Source organism: Solanum pennellii, chromosome 12 (genome assembly GCF_001406875.1).
Source record: "Solanum pennellii chromosome 12, SPENNV200".
Taxonomy (NCBI): Eukaryota; Viridiplantae; Streptophyta; class Magnoliopsida; order Solanales; family Solanaceae; genus Solanum; species Solanum pennellii.
Genome location: NC_028648.1, coordinates 22,688,931 through 22,712,055, shown reverse-complemented (window position 1 = coordinate 22,712,055; position 23,125 = coordinate 22,688,931). Strand labels below are relative to the sequence as shown.

The following is a 23,125-nucleotide window of genomic DNA, read 5'->3' as shown; positions in this document are numbered from 1 at the left end:
TACTTATGATGAGTCACATACACACTAACAAGACATCAACATATCAACATATAGATAATATGACATTTCCTCATCAAAGGCTATCAAAGACTTACTTAAGTAGATCAAAAAGATAATGTCCATGATTGACCTCTTCAAGACTACCTAAATAATCCTTAAGACTTCTTAAGTTTGGGTCATATCCACATAAACAATTATGCTCCCTAACTAGAGTCATTCTTAAGACTTATCTAGGTAAGATTAGAAGTGACCATTCATATGCCCCTTCATGCCAAAACTAGTCAACCCTTAACTACTCTAGATAAGTACTTATTCATTTTAACATAATTTCTTAACTGAAGTCATTACATTCATTAGTTCATTTAAGACTCATTCATCATATGAAGGACATTCAAGTAATGGTCTTCGATAAGACCTAGGGACTTCAACTAACATCTTCAAAGCCTATTGTGCAACGTCTAGATAGCGTCTCATACCACCCCCTAAACTTCATAGAACTTCTCTTATGTTAGTAGGTATCCCATATGATGATAATGGGAAATAACCGACATAGACCATGGTAGTAAAACATGGAATCTGGAGTTCTAACCTACTCCGATGAGGGTGTTCTACTTGCTAATGGTAGAACTAGGACACACCTCATGTAGGCACATGGTTAAGGAATATAAAGGGTGTGCTTTGTATTCTAGTCTCATTCTTAACTAGAACTACTTCCCTTACCATTCTCATTCGGTGCTAGCCTTTTTTCTCATAGAGCAATTCGCATTAAAGGTTCATACAATTGCGTTCCATATCCAGTTCATAACCCAATCACATTTAACCTACCAAAGAGGTCCTCTAGATCCACTTTCCAATGGCGACAAGAACTTTATGATGACTTTCCTAAGGATTAATATGATGTCGTTCCAGCTAATTAACCTTAAATCGAACATTCCTTTTCTTAAAGGATACCATTACGGCTTTCGACTTCAACATTCATAACCTTACCACTAGGTTCAATATTTCACATAAGATACCCTCTTTACATCATTCAAGGTCACATATCATTCATACATCAAGACAAAGAGGATTTAGCATCCTAAGTCAAGACATCAAATATTCACTTTCATACATACATCAAGCAAGGGACACAAGTCAACCAAGACAAGACACCATATACTTCACTTTAACACATATTACATGTCATTCTTAAGTCACTTAGGAATAACAATACTTAAGAACCCTAAGGTATTTTAAGTCTTTTTGTTGAAGCCAAGAGAGAACAAGAGAGAAACTTAAGAAATCTAAAAAAATTTGCAAGTTTAAAATGGAGCAAAAGATATGATCTTTATCCCTTTAAAAGGGAGGTGTAATGGTAGACTTTCTTGGCCAATTTTGGTCCATATATTTTGAAGTAGGTGACCCACCTGCTTGACCTTTTAACTTGGGCCTTTGGGGACTCAAAACTTGTTGGGCCTTGCTGCAAATTAATCCTCTATCCTTGTGAATTTTGGTCGCTGCTGTATCACTTTGACTTTTTCCAAAGACGGACAAGGATGATGATGTCGGTAAGTAATAGATTTCTCTCTTTTGTTGTGATGGGTTACTTCTAAATGGGGGAGTATGGCGAGTAGTGGAGTTATGATTTTTTGTCTCTTCTCTTCTATTCAATTTAAGCTTGAGAGATAGAATGTCATAAAAGCATGTTGCATATTGCATTGTGTTTAGGAGGCTTGTTGGAAATGAATTTCATTGATTCCTTGTATTTTGCATTTCATGAAGTTACGTTTATGTTGTAAAATGGGTTTATATGGTTTAATCTCTCATATTGTCCATCTTCCATCGGAAACTGCTTAAATGTTGCATTATTGAATGATTTAGAATAATCCACTGTAGGTTATGGTAGTTCATCGTAAGGACTTTTGAATTTGACTAAATTCTGTTTTTATTTAAACTTGTTATAATATGTATATCATTGATGTGTATGAGCATGATAATGTGTGGAGAAGGAGTTCTTCTTATTTGAAATGAAGAGTGTGAGTCTGATTGCATAATGAGTTGTAAAAGTAGTTTCTATATTCTTGTTGTGTTTAGAGTCTCCTTATTATGTGAAAGTTGTGTTCATCCTAATTGTGTATTCTGTATGGTGTGGTATGGTTATGTGTTGCTAGTCTTGAATATCTTGTCTCTTGAATGTGTTTAAATGAAGCAAGTGTCATTCAATGACAAATGTTGTCCATGTGGGGGAGATTGTAACTCCCCTAAAAATAAAATAGGTGAAGCTAGAGTCTAACACGTGTTTCTTGAGGTTTTAAAGTCCTAAAATGGTTTATAATGATGTTTATAGGCGGTGTCTAAAGTTTGGTGATGTTTGGAGGTCAAACATCCAAGAATGTCCAAGACGTTCAAAAGTTTTTCCTTGAGACGTGCTTGTGTGTCCTAGTGTCTTGGAATATTTTATGTGTTGTTTGGGGTTCATATTGATTTGGTAGGTTCCTAACATGTATACGAGAGTATTTGAGGTGTAAACATCCTAGTACAACTACCCAAGGACTTCCATGGGGGTCTTTGAGGAGGACCAAGCCTTGAGTGAGAAAAATGGCATTGGTGGAACCACTCTACGTCGTGGACTTGGTTCATCAAGGGCAAAAAGTTGCTCCGTATCGCGTACTTATTTCCCAACAAAAGTTTTGGAAATTTAAGTTGTGTTTGACTTGGTTAAAAGGTCCTATAAGTGCAGGGGTCTTTTGTGTATTTTGGGGACTATTTATTGGCGGTTATTAAGACTTTTTAAACCCCAATTCACCATTCAAATCAAAACCCTCAAGTCCTAAACAAAACCTCTCCAACTTTTCTCTCCAAAAACCTCCATTGATGAAGATTTGAAGCTCCAAGGAAGAAGACTGATTTTCCAAGATTTTCTCCATCAATTTAGTGGGTTTTTCTTCACATTTAAGGTATGGAGTTTCATCCTTGAATCCTATTTATTCAAGGAGTCAATTTCAATGGTTTTCAAAGATGATAAAAGAACATGAAATATTGTATTTTGAATTCTAGCCATGGGTTGTTGCATAAAATGTTTTCAATAAATGAATAACGATTGAATTGATGTTAATTTTATTATTTTGGATCAAAAACTCCACGAACCCATGCAAATCATGATTTCCTTATTTTGACTATTTTATGGGTGATCTGCTCAATATTATTGAATTCTTATGTAGATCGTATTAGGATATTGATATATGTATGAATTATGTTAGAATTGTATATAGGCTGCCTTAATTTGATGATTTTCATATTGGATCTTGTTGGATCATTGTATATTGTGATTATTGGATTGAATTGGTGACTATGGGTATTGGTAAGAATCTTGGTGTATTGGCTTGGTTGAATTGGCTATGGATTTGAATTGTTGAGATTTAATTGGTGGTATGTTCACCTAAACCTTACTTTGTAGTATAGGTGTTTGAATTGTATTGATTGTTATGGTCCACTTATGGTGGCGTTGCTTATGTGCTATACTTGTGAATAATGTGGTCTCGTCGAAATCACTTTATGAATTATTATATTATTATGTTATAACCTGAATATGTGAGTAATGTGAAGGTCTTGATGACTTGTATATGTAAAGTCAAAGTATGTGTTCTTCTAAGTGATTAGATGTGATCATCATAGGCTATAATGATGCCTTGTGTTTCTATACTTGACGTTGAAGTATGAATCTTCCCAGTTGACTATATGATCATTAGGATGAGTTATGTTGATGATTCTATATAAGTGTGTAGGGTGACTTGCAAGTATACTAATTTCTCTCTATGTGCTTCTTGAATGATATGTTATATGTGATAATGGAAAGTATATGGTTCTTGTTTTGGTAGACTTGTGTCCCGTACTTGATACAAGAAGAATGTGAATATGAATCCTTGACTTAGTAGGCTAAAGAACCTTTGTCATGAACGTATATGTATGAATTGAATATGATCTTAAATATAGTAAAGAATGTCATTTATGTGGAACCTTTATGAAAGAATATTATGATATCCTTGAAATTGGAAGTCGTAATGGTATCCTTCTTGTGTGAATGGTGGACTTAGGGTTGGTTGGCTGGAATGGCATGAAATCATTCATAGGAAAGTCATTTATCTATCCTTTTAACCATTGTAAGGCATTCCTAGGGGACCTTCTTGGTAAGGGTGTAGTATGATTTGGTTATGAACAAGATATAGTACCTTCATATGCTTCTTTTATTGAATTGCTCTATGAGAACAAACGTAGCACCGAGCGATTATGCTTGGTGAGTTTCTCTAGATTTATTATGAGTCTAGAGTACAAATAAACCCTTAATATTCCTTAACATGTGCCTACATGGGTTGTGTCCTAGTTCTACCATTGGTAAGTAGAATACCTTTTATCGGAGTAGGGTTGACTCCGGATTCCATGCCTAACTATTATGGTCTATGTCGGTTATTGCCTATTCTTATCATGAAAAATACATGATAGTATTGGATAAGTACTATGAAGTTTAGATAGTGGAATGAGACGCTATCTAGAGATTGCACGACTAGGCTTTGAAGATATTATTGTGTGAGTTCCCTAGGTCTTCTCCAAGACCATTTTGTGAAAGTCCTTAATTGTTGAATGTCTTTTAAATGATATAATGAACATAATGACTTAAATAAAGGTATGTTAATGAAAAATTATCTATATAGAGTAGATTTGAGGATTGCTTAGGTACGCTTGGAGAGGGTGTATGGGCGCTCTCTTCATGTCTTACTTAGGTGACTCTTATAGTAATTCTAGGTAGGGGTCTAATTAATGAAATGGGAATAATCTTATCTTCTGTAGTCTAAAGGATCGCTTATGTGTGTGTGAAGGGATTGTATGGGAGGTCGCTTCATAACTCACTCAAGTGAGCCTTAGGATCACCTTTGGTAGGATGGTCTCATGTTTATGTGTTTCTAAAGTATTCTTTATGTTATATTGTGGATTGTGACTTATATGTGAAGTTGGTATTATATGTGGTTCGTATACTTATGATATGAAATTTTTCTCAAAAAGACCATATTTTATTCAAATGTCCCTTTCATCATGATTTTACGCATTACGCGATACTTAGTATATGCAATGTACTAATTCCATACATTTTTCTATCTCTAAAGGTCTTGGTGGTATTTGAGAGGAGTAGTGAAGCTTTGATACTATCCTTTGATTCAAACAAGTGTTGGTATGTCCTCACTAGATGCGAGGACATCATGATGTTTAGATTTCCTTCTTAAAAGCATTGCAATAGACTTAGTATTTCTATATCGTATTGTATGGGTCGTGTCCCAAGATGTTTGTGTGTCTATGATAGCGACATTGAGACTTATCCTTAATCATTATGTTTTCTATGAAAGATATTTTGAAATATTATTCGTGTGAAGAATTTAAATTTCATGCTGCTTTTCACACATATATGCAATGAATTATGTCTAAGGGCTTGTACAAGACCTCCGAGAGGTCAAGTACGTCGTGTGACGACTCAAGAGTGCCATAAATTTTACTGGGTACTTAGGGTCGTTACAGCGATCACAAGCAGTTACAATGCAAGTACAATAAACCTTCTAGCTATAATAGACTCACCAATCAGTGTAGACACTTCAAATGGATTCACTAATAGTTTTGGTGTTCTTTTGAACTTTTTACCAATCAATGGAGTAACATATGATAGTGTAGACCCCGTATCAACTAATACATATACAATATGTGAAAAGATGGACAATGTAGCTGTAACCATATCCGACGAGGTTTCTGAATTCTGCCGATCCACTAGTGAATATGTGTGATTCTGACCTCCACTAGAACTAGTTGCTCCCCTAGGTCCTCCACCGAGACATGTATTATATTCAGTCCTCTACCTAAACAAGGCGTTGATGAGGTCGATGCAACAACAGATCTAGTCAGCTGTGCAACACCACCCACGTCCCTATGAGGGCAGGTTCTCATCATATGCCCTGGTGTGCCACACCAAAAACAAACATTTGTACCAAACCTGCATACACCTAGATGATTCCTCCCACATTGTTTACAAGGTTGTCAAGGAGGCCTTGATTGGGTCGTAATTCCCTGCTCTTGATGACCCGCTACTTTTGAACTTTGGCTTTCACTTCTTTTCCCAAACTGATTGCCCCTAAACCTTTGGAACCGTAGTGGAGGTCTAGCTGTAGAGTAGAAAGATGATGGCCTAGGTGGTATGTTAAAGAACCGAGGCCTAAACTCACCTTGGGATAGGGTAAAATGTCCCATGGATCAGGCCCTCTTAGAATGCCTTATTTCCGACTCTTGTGTCCTTCTTCTTTGCCTTTGATCCTCCAACTTTTGATCAAAAACTTGCATCCTTGCTATATCCATATTTTTTTTTCAACGAAGCAATGATACAGTCTATAACTAGATATGAATCTAATCTATCCACATATCTATGAACTTTACCCTCCATAAGACGTACTACATTAGGAGCATACTTGGCCAAGGAATTAAATTTGAGACTGGACTCTCTCACACTCATATTTCCTTGGTGGAGATTGAAGAACTGATCTGCACTTGCATCTTGGATCTCCAATGGCAAATAATGGTCAAGAAATGCTTTTTTGAATTTTTCCATGTAGCTGAAGGTGCATTTGTTCCCATAGATTGCTTCCAAGCTTCATACCACAATATGGCCACACCCTTTAATCTATATGCAGCTAGCTCAAGTACTTCTTTACCACTTACATATATAATATCCAAAGTGTGTTTGATCTAATCTATAAAGTCTTATGGATCTTCATTAGGATCTGACCCGGTGAGTGATGGAGGGTCCATGTTAAGAAAATTAGGTATCCGCGTTCCAGCTTTTCTATCTACACCACTAGTACCTACAACTGGATTTTCTTTCCTTTGGCCATGACCAGTGACTATACGAGTCAATAATTGGACTACATTCCTCAAATCTTACTCGGTAGCATTAATAGGGGGTTCCTGAGGTTCAACTTCCCTATTTAATTCTTCAGGAGATGGAGGCGTCAGGGAAGTCTGTGATAGAGACTCATCTCAAGCCTCACTTTGTACAACTTGACTAGGTAGTGGTTGGCTGGTTCCTTCTTTGGCATCCATATCTACTCTCTTACCAGTGCCTTAATTCTTTCTCTTAATCGACATCTTTGCTATAGTAAAACAATTTAGAAATTAAATATAATTCACCTACGAAATCGGTTCTTTCGCACGATCTATGAAATGAAAGAAAGGAGACAACACCTACATTTCTCCTAGCCTATTGTTTATAAATGTAGTGCACAAAACACACATAAGAAAGACTCTACACACACACGACTTAGTAGACTCCTCAGGATGACTTGCTTTGTTACCACTTATGTAACGCCTCAAATCCTATTAAGACGTACATGCACGCGATGCCCTGAAGGCCAGAGACAACCAACCTGTCGCTGGTGCTTACTATGCATATAACTACAACAATCGTGAGACAAGTTCACATAGGATGCAGTGATATGAACCAACATAAGTAGACCCAAAAGTTATATACAAGACTTGGTTGTTGGGGCCACAACTCTTCAAGACGCAATTGAACATATACATATGTCCCCAAAGCCTCTAAAATGTAGAAAACCTTAAAATATGTCGGGACAGACCCCGCCTTACCCTTAATTACGATACAATACAAAAATGAATTTAGTAAGGACTTAGTAAAGCTCTGAATAACCTTGGAGCTCACCAAAAGTAGCTGAGTGTCGTGTACTACTACTGAGGAGGTCTACTAGCTGGAGTACCTGTTTCTGTATCATGAAATGCAGCGTTCCCCGTGAGGGACGTCAGTATGAAAATATGTACTGAAAATGTAAGGCAATAACATATGTAATATGAGGGCTCAAATGAAATCAAGTATCAATATATGAATGCATAGACCAGGAGAGAAAACCACCTTTATTTACTCTCGTGAGATCATATAAGTTACATTCTTTTCTTTGCTTTTTTGTACGTTATGATCTTTGTATGGCATGTGATACAAGTGACCAGCTGATCAGTGGTAGAAGAGGATGACCTATGCTAGCCAATTTGACCCTGGGATGCGGTCCTCTTAATAACACAATTAGCGATTGACCCATGCTAGAGTTTCACCCCTGGGCTGCCACCCTTCTATTCCAATAAGGATCGGCCTATGCCAGGCTTTCGCTCCTGAGCTGCCACCCTTATGTACTAGTTGGGATCGACCCATGCTAGACATTTTCCCCTAGGCTGCCACCCGTAATAGTACATATTCCTTCACTTAGATTCTTTAATCTTTGAGATTGTTGTTTATCAGTTCAAAACTCTTTTGAGATTGTTCTTTAGATAATCATAACTCTTTTGAGATTGTGTATTGGTGGTCATAATAATTTAGGAGATATGGAAATATGGACAAATAGTAGAGGACATGGAAATAATACTTCAAGGCACTAACAATAACATAATGAGCTATGTAACAACAACACATTACTTATGATCTTAATGATACAATTGACTTCAACTAATAAAGAGGAGGGTATTCACTAGACTTGCTTTTGCAAAAACATTTCTATACCAGCAAATATGGGGGAAATAATTGCAGAATTATTAAATAGTGAACATATAATGAAGTAGTTCTCTACACTAAGGAGAGGGGGAAATATTTTTATCTATTTGGAGACAATACACTGCCACTTAGGAGATTCACTACATTGATATTAATCGCAAGTATTAAATTTCATGCCTAAGATATGGAATCGAATTGCCTTAAATACCTTATTGGCTGATATAACTATCACAATTATACCTTCCCTTTTAGGTTTCAATCTACAACATAAGTAATGATTAAACTAAAGTTAGCAGCTAATCACATTAAGGCCCTCGAAAACAGTAGCTAAACATTTGAGGGAAAATAGGCCCATACAACCCTTACAAACAGTGAGCCACCACACTTTTCTTCTATACATTACTACAACTTCATACATCCACTATATAATTTTAGGCCTAGGGCCACACTAATTATGGACAATACTTTTAAAGTCTTTCCTAAAGTACTTTTGAGGACGCTTTTAAAATGTAGCCCAAGCTTTTAACTTTTAGCTGTGATAATATTGACAACACTTGTAAAGTGTACTTTTTAATGGTATATGCTACACTTTATAAGCGTTGTAAAAGTATGATATAATTGGAAATAATTATTTATATATATGGTCACACTATTAAAGTGGCCTATTTTTATAATTTTAAAAACAACACATTACAAATGCGTCCTTAAAATTTTCACAAAAATATTATATTCCCTCCAAGATTTTTAACTGTCCCTTCCATTTTTATTGATCAAAAATTATTTCATAAAACATTAATATTTTATTTTCCACCAAATTAGAACTGAAGAACTGATGCAGTTGAAAAGCTTTTCTCTCTATCAAACTTTCTCACATAACAACCAAAAATCACCAAAGAACAAACAAAACTTGCTAAATCGCTGAAGAACAGCAAAAATGTTTATCAGGTAAGTCTTTCTTTTCCCCCAAATCAGAAATATTTTCCATCAATTTGAAGAAAACGAATTTCTCTCCAGCTAAGTCTGAAAAACACAAGTTTTGTCAAACATTCTCACAGATTTCACGATTTCATGTGGAAGAGCTAAACAGCTACTCGCTGAAGAACACGATTTAAGATTTCTTGTTGAAGAGACGAAGGTTATGCCTCACAGATTAACACGCCTCACTAAAATGCTTCAGTTGAGAAGATTGTGTCTTAAAGAGCTTCATCACATTGAAAGAATTTTGTTGGAAAAGGGGATTATAAGGTAAACACTTCTAACTTTAAAAGTCTAAATTTTAGCTTTAGGGTTTGAATATTCTTTTGTCTGCAAATATGATTTTTGTTGATTTTTGGGAGCGTAGCTTGTAGTTGTATTACCCACATTAGTTGATTAATCACTAAATAAATCATCAAGGAAAGCATACATGTCTGGGTGTTAGGAAGTTAGAAAATGTAATGTTTGCATTTATTGGAGCATATGGTTGAAAGAAATATGAGGTGTTTTGATGGGGTCTCAACTCCCATAGATTCTTTAAATGCCAAATGTAATGCTAATAAGAAGAAAATTAAACAAATTATATCCAAAATATAAACAACTTAATATTATAAAAACTAATAATAAAAAATTAGAAGAAATGATAGATATTATTTCCAAATTAGAATATAAATGTATTAAATATTTAAAAATACGATGAATAATGAATATAAACAAGAACTTAATAAAATAATTATGGCAAAAAGAAAAGAATTAAGATATAGACAAAATAGACAAAATAGTAATATATTTGCAGGATTTTGTGAAAAATCTATCATAGCACAAAGAAATACTATTTTATATCAAGAAATACAAATAAATGATCTAGAATATCAACTACAACATAATTTATAAATGAATAAGGAAGAATATGCAATAGACGAAAAAATATTTGCAAACTATGAAGGATTAAAAATAAGGATAATATTTTCTAATCTAGGAAGAAGATATAAGAAAATAGGTGACAATTTAAGTTTAATGTTAGAAAAAGAAACGGTAAAATTAGAAGATAGTTTAACTGCTATTGTGAGAATATCAAAAGAAAATGAAGAAATAGATAGAAAAATGGAAATTGAAAAAATAAAACATCAAGCGAAGAAAGAAGTACAACAAATAGAAGAAGTAAAAAATAAAGAAATTCTAGAATTAGAAAAAGAATTAGCAATGTTGAAAGAAATGTATGAAATAAACAAAAAGAAAAAGGACAGAAAAGAAACTTAGCAAATGAGATACACAAATTTAAAGAAAGATTGGAATTAGAAGATAAATCAGAAGAAAGTAATCAAGATAATCTAACTAATTTGCCAGAAGTAAGAATTGATGATATCAACGATGATTTAGAAGAACAACACTCAGAGATAAGTGAAACAAATACAGAACTTTTAGACAATATAGATAATACAAAAAATGTAGAAATAAATACGGGATATATAGACATGAATGAAAAACCTCGTACATCAGGAGTAAAAAATCCAAAATACTTAAATCCAACATATTATAATGTAAGTTATGAAAAATATGATAAGGAAAAAATTTTATGGGATAAAAGATTAAATAAATGGACACCTAAACCAACAACTGAACAACACAATTTTTTAGATTTCGACTATGTAGCAGATATAAATAAAACAATTCAATTATGGATGGAATATATATCAAAACAATTAATAGGTAACAAAATAGGAATGATAGAAACACCAGGATATATAGAAAGAACACTTATAGGAAAAGTAAAATTATGGTTACAAAATTTAACGGAAGAAAGTATAAAGACTTTAAGAAATAATAAAAATTTAATGGAGAAACAGCTACAACATCTATGGAATAAATAAATACGAAATAGCTATAAGAAATGAATTTAGTAGTATGACAAGAGAAGTAGAAGAACAAAATAAAGAAAAAGTTATAAATAGAAATTTAATGGCAAAATTGGCATTATGTAATATGTGTTATATAGATGAATATACATGTGCATTTAGAGAATATTATTATAAAGGAACATATAACATAGAAGAAAGTAAGGAAATAAGAAAATTATATTTTACAAAATTACCAGAACCCTTTAAGTTCAAAAATTATAAAAAGTTGGAATGAAGCAGAATTAACAGATACTTTAGGAGCTAGAATGAAATTCTCACAACGATGGTTTACAGAACTATGTGAAAAACATAAAGAAGATGTAAAAATGGAAAAAGTATTAGAAAAAAACTTACCATGTTGCAAAAATAAAATAGCACCTCAATTTGGTTGCACAAATAGATATTATAAAAGGAAGTATAATAGAAATAAAAATTATAAAAAATATATATCAACATATAAATATAAAAAACCAAGAAAGAGATATTATGTAAAAAATTACAAAACTAAAAGACCATTTAGACCAAAAAGAAAATTGACGGAATGTACTTGCTATAATTGTGGAAAATTAGGACATATAGCTAAAGATTGTAAATTACCTAAAGATCCAAAGAGGAAACACATATCAGAAATAATTATGGAAAATGAAAAATATACACAAATAGAATATGTCGATTATGATTTAGAAAGTGAAGATAGTATATATGAAGTATCAGAAAATGAAATAGATAATGACATAGAATTAGAATCAGATAATGAATTTTATAATATAAATGACTGAAGCAGATATACAAATAATAAATAAAGAACAATGTCAAGATGAAGAAACTTTAGAACAAAAAATAATTTTTGATAATAGTATATTTGAACAAATAAAAGGAAAAGAATTAGATCTAAGTGTAGAAAAAATATTAGAAGTACCAAAAATAAAAAATTGGTTTAAAAGACAAAAAGAAGAATATTATGTAGTAAGCCAAAGAGAACATATCATAGTTTGTAAGTACACCAAAGAAAAGCTAAAATACCAATAATAAATAAGAGGATAATTGATAAAGAAATACAAGAAATAAATGCAATAAATATGTACATTTAGGAGGAACTGAAATATTAATAAAAGCATGTTATAGAGAAGGAATAGATACACCTATAGAAATATATTTAGCAGATGATAGAATAATACAACCTATAGAAAAAAGTATAATAAGTGCAGTAAAAGATAATTTAATATACCAAAAATTTAAATTTATAATAAGTGTTAATTACTCAGTAGAAATTAATGACAGAAATATAGATAAATCATTAGTATTATATTGGAAAATGTCAGGAATAGACTAGCACCTGGAAGTAAAATATTTAAAGCCAGATGTAAGAATTTATATGTTTTAACAACAAAACATAAAATAACAGCAAAAAATAAAATAAATAAAATAAAAATAGAAAACCCCTTTGAAAAAATAGTTACGATTATAGATAATAATGACTATAGTTATAATGAAATTGATATAGAAGAAGATTTAGAGATAGTACAAGAAAGACTAAGCACATCAAAAAGAATAAATAATAATGATATACCACAAACATCATCAAAAAATGAGTACTTCAAATAGTTCCAAAAAATAAATATAATTTCACAAAAATTAATTGAAGAAAAAATAAAACCACATCATTATTATATAACAGGAATAACGGATCAAAGAAAATATTTAATACTAATAAATACAGGACAAGAAGAAAGCTATATTACAAGAGAGTTAGTAATGGAAGATAAAATAATAACTACGGAACACTCATGTTCAGAATTACCAAAAGTATTAATAAATATTGAAGAAACAACGGAACAAGAAATAATAATTGGAGGTATACCAATGATAATAAAATTTAAAATATATCAAGGAAATGAAAATATAACAATAGGAATAAAAAGACTAGAACAAGTAAAACCATATAATATAGAGGATAAACAACTAACGATAAATTATCAAAATAAAAAAGTCATAATAAAAAGGACTTTAATATAGAAAATATATGAAAATATATATACTCGCGAAGATAATAATAGAAAGATATTATAACAGATATTATACACCATGATAGATACAGGAGCAGAGGCTAATATATATAAATACAATTGTTTACCAGAAGAAAAATGAGAAAAGTTAAAAACACCAATAATAGTAACAGGATTTAATAATGAAGGAAGTATGATCACATACAAGGCAAAAAATTTAAAAATACAAATACGGGACAAAATATTAACTGTAGACGAAATATATAATTTTGAATTAACAACAAAGGATATGTTATTAGGAATGCCATTTTTTGAAAAATTATATCCACATATAATAACAAAAACACACTGGTGGTTCACAACACCATGTAAACAAAAGATAGGAGCAAGAAGAGTAGGTAACAAAAGAAGAAAAACAAAAGAATGGATTAAAGGCAGTGAAAAAGTTACACAAAAAATAGAAAATATAAAAGAAGAAGACCCTAGAATATAATTAATTATATTTTCCTTAGAAAAAGTAAAAATAATCCAAGAAAAATTAGAATTATTATATGGCGAAGATCCTTTACAAGGATAGAAAAAACATAAAACAGAAGTTAAAATTGAAATGATTGATGAAAATAGTATAATCACACAAAAATCATTAAAATATAATTTTAATGAATTTAAAATACATAAAGTGAATTACTAAAAAATGGATAAATACAAGAAAGTAAAGTAAACATACAAGTCCGACATTTATTGTTAATAAATATAATGAACAAAAAAGAGGAAAAAGTAGAATGGTAATTGATTATAGAAATTTAAATGCAAAAACTAAAACATATAATTATCCAATACCAAATAAAATATTAAAGATAAGACAAATACAAGGATATAATTACTTTAGTAAATTTGATTGTAAATCAGGATTTTATCATTTAAAGTTAGAAGAAGAATCTAAAAAACTTACAACATTCACAATACCACAAGGATTTTATGAATGGGATATATTACCATTTGGATATAAAAATGCAGCAGGTAGATTTCAACATTTTATGGATAACTATTTTAAACAACTAGAAAATTGTGTAGTATATATTGATGATATATTAATATATTCTAAAACACAAGATGAACACATAAGATTATTATAAAAATCTATACGTATAATACAACACTCAGGAATAAGTTTAAGTAAAAAGAAAGCAGAAATAATGAAAAAACAAATAGAAATCCTAGGAATACAAATAGATAAAATGGAATAAAAATGCAAACGCATATAGTACAAAAAATAATAACCTCGAATGCACAATTAGATAGAAAAAAGAAATTACAATCCTTTTTAGGATCAGTTAACCAAGTAAGAGAATATATACCGAAATTAGCAGAAAATTTAAAGCCATTACAACAAAACTAAAGAAAGATGTAGAATATCATTTTGATAATAGAGATCAAACACAAATACAAAAGATAAAATTATTATGTAAAACATTACCAAAATTATATTTTCCGGATGAAGATAAAAAATTTATTTATATAGTAGAAACTGATGCAAGAAAAAAAAGTTATGGAGGAGTATTAAAATATAAATATAATTATAATAATATAGAATATCATTGTAGATAATATTCAGGCTCATATACAAATACGGAAATAAAATGGAAAATAAATAGGAAAGAATTATTTTCAGTATATAAATGTTTGTTAGCATTTGAGTCATATATTGTATATAACAAATTTATTGTAAGAACAGATAATACACAAGTAAAATGGTGGTTAACCAGAAAAATACAAGATTCAGTAACAACGAAAAAAATTAGAAGATTGGTATTAATTATATTAAACTTTACATTTACAATTGAAGTGATAAAGACTAATAAGAATGGTGTTGCAGACAACTTATCAAGACAAAGATACTCAGACTGAAAACAAAGACGTAGATACAATTGAAAAGCTACTCAAAGCCATTACTTCACTTTGTACTAAAGTAGATAGTATGGACAATGAGATACAAAAGGTAAAGACTAATGAAGATAACCTGAAGTCTAAAGCTAATATAAGTCAGCAGCATGACAATAAAATGCGGAGCTACGTCGTTCGGAAGACAGTAAAATTCCAGAGATAAAAGGAGACGATGGGAAACTCCCTAAAATCCATAATGTTTGTCTAAATATAGTTGCAGGTACAAGCAGAAAAGTTAGTTAAAAACCACGAAATACAAATTTAAACCAGTTATTTGCAAAACCATTTATTCAAAATACATCAAAACAAATACCCATAGAACCACAAACTTCTACCTATGCAGTGAGTATACAAAACCAGAGTGAAAAGAAAAGATACAATTATATTACACAAACCTACATTGAAAATATATATAGAATCCAAACTTATTTAAATTTCAACCCCAGATCTAACCAAACCAAAGATCCAAGTCAAGACTATATAAAAATTACAAGGATACAATAGACTTATAGCACAACCAAAAACTAGTGCTAATCTAGTTAAGACATGTTACAGTTATGGATTACTAAGTACAGTATATACATTTGACGGAGAAGAAATCAGTGGAATACCAGAGTTATACAAAGCATTTATTACATATAAAAGAGTTACAAAAGGAAACTTATTTTATATTAAGTTTTATACAGCACCAGCAGAAATATTATATGAGGAGGTAAAATCTCCAATTCAAGTTATTAAGATAGGATTAACAAAAGATATGATCATACCAGAAGATATTGGACATCAGAATGAAATACCAAAGATAGAAATACCAAGTTTTTATGCCAATAAAAGAATAATTGGTACATCCAAGAGTTAGCAAATAATTATTTAAATGAAAATGCCATATGGAGCTATTACGCTAGAGATCAAGTTATGATATATTCAAACTCAAGGGAATTAAGAATAGCAGATATGGATGAAGTTCAGCGATGGATTTTATCATTACTAAAGCCAGAGGAACAACCTACAACACGAGCATTAAAGAAAGAATTTATTTCAAAAGACTTATTGATTAGATATTGTAAACTTATTGGACATAAATACCCAGATAACAGATGTTCCAAATGCAATGGAGAAGATAACGTTATACCAGATGTTCATTTGGAATAAAGATGAAGAGATAAGAATGCAAAATAAGATAAGGATGAAGAAAAAGAGTTATAGTAGACAAACAAAAATGACGACAAAGACAAAAGAAGAAAAAGACATAAAGATAGATATAAACAAAAAAGGTGGCAGACAAAGGGATAGATATCTTTGAAAAAATGTAAAAATAAGAGATAAGATTCCTTTGTATAGTAAATAGCTTTAACTTTTTTGAAAGGCTAATGTGTATAGCCGGCCATTTGTAAAGTTTTGTTTAAAAAGTTGTAAAGTATACAGTAGGCGCACTTATGTGTAGGTTTAGAATTTAGTATATATAGATTGCCAAATTGTAAATGAAAGGCAGACAATGCCAAACAAAAGCTTAAGTTAATAAAAACCCTTTCAAAAACCTCTCTCAACAAAAGATATAAACTAAGTTAAAAATGGAGAAATCCGAAATCAAGTCAGATATTTTAGATAGCATGGAAAATCAAGAGAAAAAGGTATATTGTTTAACAATTATGCAGAACTAATTTCATATATTCCTGAATATCATATATATGATTGATTAAATTTATGTTAGTTATTATATACTAGAAATATTTGAATCATGAATTCTAGTTTGCTAGTAAACGGGAAACAGGGAGAAAACTGCTAGACTATGCTATCCCACAATAGAAACCGGTAGGCGAGGGATGCCGTTAGGGGAGTACACAGGGTTGAGGCGCTGACAATCAGTAATTATCTGCTAAAGTACGATGCTAGTAGTGACCGGAAAACATGATAACGATACTCTAGCTTATAATAGACTAATATGAATTTAATTGAATTATGATATGATAGGAAGGAATAATTGAAAAATAAATCTGCATAAATAAATAAACATAATTACAATGTATGATGAAATAAAAAGCTATAAAACTTTGACCTTATATATACTTAAAGATATAGAAATTGTTGACATAAAAAGAATTATATGGGAAAAAATATTTGATCATGATATAGAAGATATATTAAATCAAGAATGGTATGAAATAGATTTACAAAAATTAGATATAGAAAGAATAGATATATACGATTTAGAAACAGATTCAGATTAAAATGAACTATGACTATTTAGAATATTGGATAGAAACTATGGAAAATATAAGATTATTAAAACAATTAATGCAAGAAAATTTATACATGTACCAAAGAACCCAAGATATGTTATACATAGAATATATAATAAATAATTTTAAAGAAATATTTAGATTAGAACAATTATCAAAAGAACTTTATGATAAAATATATTTTACTCTATGAAATATGTATCTTACTCTATGATGAATTCCGCACCCCCCAACATTGGTGTGACAACCCCCTCGGGATCCACATATTCAGGTATTGTCTCTGCCATGGGCGGCCATTCGCTCTTTTAATCCCCTCTTATTGGCATGCAGCCTCAAGGGAGAATCGAACCCGTGACCTATGGCTCCTTTACATCCCTCCCAAGGAGATCGCCTCTTACCAATTGAATCCACATACTCAAGTATTGTCTCTGCCATGGGCGGCCATTCGCTCTTTTAATCCCCTCTTATTGGCTCGCAGCCTCAAGGGAGAATCGAACCCGTGACCTATGGCTCCTTTACATCCCTCCCAAGGAGATCGCCTCTTACCAATTGATCTGCAGCTCAATTGGTAAGAGGCGATCTCCTTGGGAGGGATGTAAAGGAGCCATAGGTCACGGGTTCGATTCTCCCTTGAGGCTGCGAGCCAATAAGAGGGGATTAAAAGAGCGAATGGCCGCCCATGACAGAGACAATAACTGAGTATGTGGATCCCGAGGGGGTTGTCACAATTGGAGAGAAGTTTATGATAAAATATATTTTACTCTATGAAATATGTATCTTACTCTATGATGAATTCCGCACCCCCCAACATTGGTAAAATTATATTTTGCAAAATTACCAGAACCTTTTAGTTCAAAAATAATAAAAAGTTGAAATGAAACAGAATTAACAGATACTTTAGGAGCTAGAATGAAATTCTTACAACGATAGTTTACAGAACTATGTGAAAAACATAAAGAAGATGTAAAAATGGAAAAAATATTAGTAAAAAACTTAGCATGTTGCAAAAATAAAATAGCACCTCAATTTGGTTGCACAACTTCTAGCTGAATTTTCCTATACCCATGTTGTATGCACCAGTTCAGCCCAGGAGTTGAATCTAAAATCTCCACCTGTTTATTAGTTCCTAAGACGAGAGGAATAGAGAATCATAGTTAATGTAAAAAATCTGGCTGCTTTACTTCTACTGTGATTTCTACTTTTTTAAATATATAAAATCTGACGGATTCGTCCTTTATTCGATTTCTGTGGATTACATTCCGCTGATTGTGAAGTTGTCGCGCGCTGCATTTTTTCCCCTTTCGTTTGATATGTGGGCTCTAATTGGAGTTTATTTTTCGGCCTACACTTGATTGTTCAATATTATTTTGTTTGCGTACACACAATTGTGCAAATCTTTTTTTTGTTCTTGCTCTCAGCAAACTTAACAAAGTTTTGGCTGTTTTGCGAGTAGGAGTTAAGGTTTTTCTACTTAGTAGTTACGTGTATAGGATGGATCTGATAGAGTTAAGGAAGTTGAATTTACACTTCACTCAGTCCATTTTCCCCTCCATTAGAACACACCAGCAACTACAATACCAAAATTTGATTTCATGAATGTAATGCTCTATTCCTATCAAATACTATCTCTTTTAGGAATGCAATACACATCCGTTCACATTGAATTGGATGAATATCACCATCCTTATCACTATCAAATACTATCTCTTTTCGTGAATGCGATACACACCCTTGGACATTGAGTTGATTTCACTCTAAAAATAAATACCTTGTACAGTGACAATTGTAGTTCTTTACCAATTTAAAAATAGATGCACAGATTGAACCTGCAGAGCTAATGAGTTCTATAGAAAACAATTATGACTCCCTCTCAACAAAAAGGTCTCCTGAGATGAAACATTGACGAAGTTAAATGGATAGATTGGTTTCTGCAGAAAAAAAGAGAGGCACAATTACTACAACGTCGAACAAACCGTCAGGAGCTAAAAAGAAATGCTATATCTGCAACAACAGCTTTTCATGTGCAAGATCATCCTGCTGCAAATATAGATTGCTGTTGCTCCACCTAGCAGAATCCTCATCAAATTTATATTTGGGTCAGATTTAGTTGCACATATTTTTGTCGCAAAAATTTAGAAAGAATTGTTATTCACTTAACTGATGTAGTACATAGGACAATAAAATGAATCTTTTCATTGTGTGTACGTTTTAGTATTTATTGTCAGCGTGAGATAGCATTCAGTAATTATGCACTTTGCTCTACACTTTTTGACCTGTGCGGCACTTAACTACGTTTAGCTTGAATTCTACTGTCTTACTTATGCTTTTTCCGTCTTCACTTTTCTTGTCGGTCAGGATTTCTCATCTTAATTCCAAGGAGTTATTAATTGATGAAAACATTTACCAAAAGAATGAGAAAAAGGATATTTCCAACTTCTATCTTTAACATAAAGAAACAAGTAATAATATAAGGAAATTCTTAAGTACATGTTTATTTATCAATTCAGACACAAATTGCCAATCCATTCCTGCCAAATTGGTCGGGAACATTAAAACAAAGCAGGTGCAGAACATGTTCTAGATTGTGATCTTCACTCTGGGCAATTCATGGGTTATTTCGACATTCGAGTGGACCACGTACACTTTCCGGTAATCTATTAAGTGTGTCAGAAACATTAAGAACTGCAAATTTACTTCGCTGATTGGCAGTTTGTGTTCTTTGTACATGCTAGGTTGTTACCAGGTATTACCTTGCTAGCAAGAAGATCAGTTCCAATGATCTGGTGGTTCTCTCTCCTGATATTGGGGGAGTTGCTAGAGCATGTACTTCTGCAAAAAAAAGTTGGATGCCCCTTTAGCATTGTTGACAAAAGACGCCAGGAGCACAATCATGCCGAGGTAGTTTCAGAGATAAATTTTTTGATTTCACACTTGATACAGTTTTATCTCCTATTGACTTTTATTTATAAAGACGTGAAGTAGATGAAATGATACTTGTTAATCCATTGAGATAATATTTCTGCCTTGTGTATATCCTTGTGTCGATCTAACGTGGGCTCTATTATTTCCTCATTATATTGATAGTCATCTCATGTTTGCGCATGTGGTGTATCATCTCCCAAAATATTATTTGCATTTTATCACTCTCACCTTCATGAATAAATCTTCTACTTAAGAAGGGGCAGAAAACAAGACATGCCCATAATCCATGAATACAAAAGAACAATACCAAGAGCTTTTATAGTATTCACAAAGCAATAAGTTCTAGGTTGTAGCATCAGTTTCATTTTTTTTTTAATTTTTGGGTTGCACTTCATGCCATTTTACAAAAGAACAATACCAAGAGATTTTATAGTATTCACAAAGCAATAAGTTCTAGGTTCCAAGATCAGTTTCATTTTTTTTAATTTTTGGGTTGCGCTTCACGCCATTTTTTTTTTGTTGATTCCATCCTTTGTTGTTTCCCGCAGGTTATGAGCCTGATTGGTGATGTTAAAGGAAAAGTTGTTGTCATGTTTGATGACTTGATTGACACAGCAGGTCAGCTTTATTACATGTATTGTAAGAGTTAGTGTTTCAATTAATTTTGAAACAAATTCATCCGTTTTGAATTAACAAATACATGAATGTGAGTTGTAACATTCATTTACTTTAATTCTATGTTATAAACATTTGCAAGAATTTTTTTTCTAATTCTACGTTATGGTTTTTTGAAAGATAATTTTTTTGTTTCCAATTCATGAACCTAATAAATTCTATTAATTAAAAAACTTTTTCTTGCAAAACTTTTTATCCTATAAATTGAGTTTCTTTTGGTTGAAAAAGATAAGAATTCAAACAAAAGTACTTTCCCTTGAACACTTGTGAGACATTGATCAAAAGGTGAAATCACCAATTCAAGAATAGAAGAGCAACATTCTTGAATGCTACTTGTTTTGTGGCTTAGTTGAATCCCGAAGATAGAGTTGTTATTTATTCTTCCGATTGCTCGTGGGAGAGACTCCAACTATCTTCAAGAAACGTATTAACGTGCCTCTAAGCCAAGCAAGTTTTATTTTGTATTCCTTGTAATTTTATCATTCTTGTTCATTTGTTCTAACAATTTGAAGATAGTTGTCTCTATGACATCCACATCAATAACGAACAGTGTTCCATCTTTGCCTAATCCTAATTTTGAAATATTTGATGGCAAAGACTTTTCTAGATGGCGTGGAAAGATGGAATTCTTTTTAAGACGATTAAAGTTAGTGTATGTTCTTGAGAAACCTTGTCGTGAGTCTCCTAGTTCTGAGGTATCAACGGACGAGGCTACTTTAATTAAAGAACAAATTGCCAAATGGCAAGATGATGATTACTTATGCAAGAATTATATTCTTGGAGGAATATCCTATAAATATTATGATCAATATTATATTAAATGTAAATTTGCTAAAGAGATTTGGGATACTCTTAAAGTTATACATTTAGCAGAAGAGGCAAGTTCAAAGAAATTTCTTGTTTCAAATTATATTGAGTTCAAAATGGTTGATGACAAGTCAATCACTGAACAAGTACAAGAATTTCAACTTATAGCTACTAAAATTGTTATAACTTGAATTGCTCTTGATGAAAACTTTCATGTTGGTGCGATTGTCTCAAAACTTCCTCCATCTTGGAAAGAGTACAGAAGCAAACTCTTACACAAGAAGGAAGATTTGACTCTTGAACAATTATTGCAACACTTGCAAATTGAACAAGAGACACAATACCGCGACAATAACATCTTGAGGGAGCCCATCATGAAAGCTCATGTTGTTGAAGAAAAGATCAAGAAGGAACCTGCCAATAATAAAATTTTGAAGGCAAAGAAGAGTAAAAATTTCAAGCGTATTAATTCTAATTCTAAGTCGATTGAATGTTATCATTGTCATAAAATTGGTCATTATGCACATGACTGTAAAATTCTTAAAGCTGAAAAGAATAAAGAAAAGGTAAATAACAATACAAAAAATGAACTGGTGGCAATGGTCACAGAAGCATTTGTAGCGGGAGATCAAGTGGAATGGTGGATAGACACTGGTGCAACTCGTCATATATCAGGTAATCGAAATTCTTTCACGACATATGAATTAGTGGGGGCGATAAAGTTTTGCATATGGGAAACTCATCCTCTGCTATGGTTGTGGGAAAGGGAACTGTTGAACTAAAATTCACTTCCGGAAAGATGGTCACATTGATAGACGTATTGCATGTTTCTGATATTCGAAAGAACTTGGTGTCAGGTACGTTTCTTTCGAAGCATGATTTTAAAATGATTTTTGAGGTAGATAAATTTATTTTGTCTAAACAAGGCATGTTTGTTGGAAAAGGTTATGCTACAAATGACATGTTCAAACTCAATATTGAAAATGAAAATATTTCTGCTTATATTGTGGAGTCTTTAGATTTATGGCATGAACGTCTTGGTCATGTGAATTTTAGATCCATTCAACTTATGATGAAAAATGGATTAATTAAAGA

At 32.0% G+C, this 23,125-nt stretch overlaps 1 pseudogene; it reads left to right on the top strand.

Annotated features, from left to right (window-relative positions):
* Nucleotides 1–16,957: 16,957 nt before the first annotated feature.
* Nucleotides 16,958–23,125, top strand: part of LOC114075273 — a 21,603-nt pseudogene continuing 15,435 nt past the window's right edge.